The sequence below is a fragment of the Chenopodium quinoa genome, unplaced genomic scaffold, assembly GCF_001683475.1.
Source record: "Chenopodium quinoa cultivar QQ74 unplaced genomic scaffold, ASM168347v1, whole genome shotgun sequence".
In the NCBI taxonomy this organism is placed as follows: domain Eukaryota; kingdom Viridiplantae; phylum Streptophyta; class Magnoliopsida; order Caryophyllales; family Amaranthaceae; genus Chenopodium; species Chenopodium quinoa.
The window spans coordinates 2,613,271-2,617,497 of NW_018745533.1; positions in this window are offsets into that span (position 1 = coordinate 2,613,271).

Below are 4,227 nucleotides of genomic sequence, written 5' to 3' on the forward strand. Positions count from 1 at the left end.
TTAGGGTTTATGAATTGAAAATTGAATGAATAGTTGGACAATTAAACAAGTAATTGGGGCAAAAACACAATTAAATCATACAATTAGGGCGAAAACACTAACATTGTAGTGGTTATTATTCATTTATATGATCATGTTCATATGCAAAAAAAAAAAAAAAAAAAAAAAAAAAAAAAAAAAAAAAAAACACCACCACAACCCAAAATACCAAAGTGGCAGTGCTCAAATTACATTACAGGCTTGTCAATTAGTACCCCCCCCCACTACTCTTTTGCTAAGAGAAAGTGCCACACAAAGGCTTCTTTTAGAAAGAAGGGAGAGGTAAGTGTTGAATGTTAGGGTTTCACAATAAATTTGGGTGGGTGCGTGAGAGTACAGTAATGGGTATTGAAGAGAAGAGAGAAGAGATAGAAAGAAGGGAGAAGCAAGACAGGGAAATCGAGGGAATAGAGAGGGAATATGCAAAAGTGGGACCCATGATGACATCACTTGCAAAAGTGGTGGGAGTTTTAAAGGATTTGGAAAAAACTAGGTGGTAAGATTAATAATTAATAAAAAAAAAACCTTGAGATGGTATTGTCAAAATTGACTACTATACATTGTGGTATTTTTCAAATTTTCCTTAAAGAAATTACTCCCTTAATTTATGCAATTATGGCTAATTCTTTCCTAATAAAAATTAGGAAAATTTGCCAAAAATAACACCACCTTTCAGCGGTCTTCCAAGAATAGAACAACCTTTGGATTATTTCAAAATAAAACGACCTTTGATACACATCTGTAAAAATGAAACCAAAAACCTGTAACATTTGACATGTGTCACATGTGTGATTGGTTAATTTAATATAATTTTATTTTAAGATTTTTCTTTAATAATTATGATTTAAAAATAAAAAAAATTATATCCAAAACACTTTTAAAAAATAATTAAAACCAAAGAAAAAACTAAATTAAAAAAAAAAAAAAAAAAACTCCCTTAACCTCCACCATTTAGTCCTCCAATAACCGCTGGCAGCCGAAGCTCCCTACCCGGCGGCCGGCGCCGACACAACACTCCTCCTGACCCAAACTATGATGACCGAGCCACCGTCAAAAGAAATGGGATGAATTGAGAGATTATTAATTCTATCCCAACATGTTGGTGGGTAAAAATACCTCGTATACGTGGACCAATCCCATAGCGACACGTGGCCCAGTTATAGGGTGACACGTGTCACCACGGGAAGATGCCACGCAATTCAGAGCCCTTAAGGCCTCAGGCCCGTCTCGTTGCGACACGTGGCCCAGTCAGAGGGTGACACGTGTCGTCATGAGAAGATCGATACCATGTGTTAAGGGCATTTGTTCCCTCAATAATCAGCATGCCAGAAAACCCTAACAACGTCGGGGCCCAAATCCCGAGAGATATCAATGAAAGCCGCAAAACGGCGCCCCCAGAGTAGCACGTGGCATTCACTGATTGCGCAGCCAATCACGTCACGCAAATCTAGGGTATAAACCCTAGAGAGGGGCACGAGTCCCACCCCTATAAATACCCCAATCATTTATGATGGGATGGGGATTAAGACATATACAAACAACAGAGCATTAAATAGCTCCACCTTCTCTCTACTTTCTCTCTCTAGCCTTTTCTGTTTTGATCACTGACTTGATCGTCGGAGGCGAATATTTCGTTGATCGGAATATTCGTTGTTTTGCATGTTGGACCGTCTCGTTGCCTGAAGAGCGTGACCGGTATCCTAGGAAATCCAAAAAACACCCAAAACATTTGGCGCCGTCTGTGGGGATACTCGTACGCTATGTCGATAGACGGTCAGACACCTAATCCAAGCGAGGATGGGCATGTAGAGGATTTAATCCCTACGATCCGTACTAGCGATCCTCTGATAGCCACATTAGAAGAAGCTGATGACCCTCCTGTTACCGCAGCCTCTCTTAAGGTCGCACTTAACAAACTCAGAAAAGAAATTGAAAACAATGGAGCCTCTACCTCTAGGCAGCCGCCCAGGAGAGAGTAACAGAGGGCTCCAAAGAAGACACACAACAAAGCGGTCCATGCAACGGACGCTAGAAACACTCCCTTTCGAAGGCCGGCTGGAAGGTCCCCGAGAGTACCGCGGACTAATTTCTCTGACTTGTTTGCGAAAACGCAGTCGGCTGAGGGGAGGGGTAGGCAGCCTCGAAGAGAGGAGCCCGAGCCGTCCAGACGATGGAAGGACGCAAGAGATTACCTTCGGCATAAGCAGCGGGAGCGCGCCGCCTACTCGGACACGGCCTCAACCCCAACTATGCCGGATGATTTTTCACATCATTCTCTTTCCCAACATACCAACACGGCCATCTCCAGTGGAAGTCAGGCAGTCCGCACCCCAACTCCTATTCCAGTCTTCTATGCTCCAACTCCTATTCCAGCCCAATCACTGCAATATCAACCTCCTCAAGGGTTCAATGGCTTGATGCAGCCGAACCCCCAAGCATACGGACAATATGGGCCATACGGGCAGGTGTATGGACATGCCCCCTACCTGGCTGGACCGTCCGTGCAACCACAGCCCATCGATTGGCAGATGCGCTTACTTACTCTGGGAGATAAGCCACCCCCGTTTTCGCAAGATATTTCAAATGCCTCTCAGCCGCCAAAGGTGAAGAGTGTACTTGTGGGAGCTTATGATGGCACGGGCAACCCAGAAGAACACATCACCTCGTACAGGAACCTGATGTACTTGCAAAGCGTAGACGACGCTACTTGGTGCAAATGTTTTCCGGCCACTCTGAAAGGTGTGGCAGGATTGGTTCAACAGTTTGCCGGTCGGATGTATCAATTGTTTTACTACTCTTAGTTTGCTGTTTGTGGGAAATTTTTCATACAACATACCACCTCGAAAGACTAGCCTTAACTTGGCGACAATCGTCCAAGGAAAGAATGAGGGCCTACGCTCGTACGTCCAACGATTTAACCAAGAAAAAGCCCAAATTCATAATCTGCCGAACGAAATGGCTTACTCTGAATTTCTCCGAGGATTAAGGCAGAAGTCTAGGTGGCTGATGCCCAGCCACAGAAGTCCAAGAAGGTCAAGGCGTACGAGCCTCAGTTTGAATTCAATAAGGATTGTTATTCTATCTTGATGGAAATCAAGGACAAATTTGAGTTTGAGAAGCCACAGCCGCTGAGAGGCCCGGCTCAGTATAGGAACAAGAACAAGTACTGTCATTACCACAAGGACGTGGGACATGACACAAATGATTGTATCAACTTGAAGAGACTGCTGGACAAGTTAGCCGAGAAGGGCATGCTGAATTCATATGTGATGAAGTCCAAATTCACTTACACACGGACAAACAACACGTCCGAGCAAAGACAGAAGAATGATAAGAACAAAGATAAAGAAGATGATGGCAACAACACTGATTCAAGCTTTGTGGCCGTGATATCAGGAGGATTTGCCTCAGGCGGTCCCACTATAAAAGGGATCAAGCAAGACGCCCGGAACCTGGAAAAGGTGATGCAGACAGACTCAGTGAAGGCTGAACCCTTCCCCGAAGTAATCATCAGTGAGGCCGATCGGGGGGTGGTTAAAGCCTTGCACAATGATCTCATGGTATTCATTATGAAGATAGCCAATTTGAAGGTCGGACGAATATTGATAGACACGGGTAGCGCGGTTGATATCATCAGCCTGACCGCCTTGAAAAATCTAAACTTCCCAGAGGATGCTCTCCAGGACATCAGTCACCCGTTGGTTGGATTTGGGGGGAATGTCATCCACCCGGTAGGCCGGATAAACTTACCCGTCCGATTTGGGCAAAAAGGGGAAGGAAGGGATATGGTTGTCTGCTTCTTGGTTGTGAAAGAACTAACTGGATATAATGTCATACTCGGCCGTCTTACACTGAATGCAGCAAAAGCAGTCATTGTGCCTCACCTAATGCTGTTAAAGTTTGAGAGGGCGGACGGGAAAATAGGTACAATCCAAGGAAGTCAGAAGATGGCAAAGGAATGTAATTAGTTGGCGGTTAAGCCCACAGCACGCGGACCAAAGTCGTCCGAGCAAAAAGAAGAAGGAACCTCACTCCCAACACACCAGGTCGGCCAGAAGCGTAAGGCGGCCAAGATAGAGCAAGCATAGTTGCTAATGACTGTCGGTCGGCCAGAAGAGTTACGACCCCAGTCGGCCGGCAGTCACCAGGATATAGTGCTTGACCCCGATCAACCAGGTCGGACGGTTA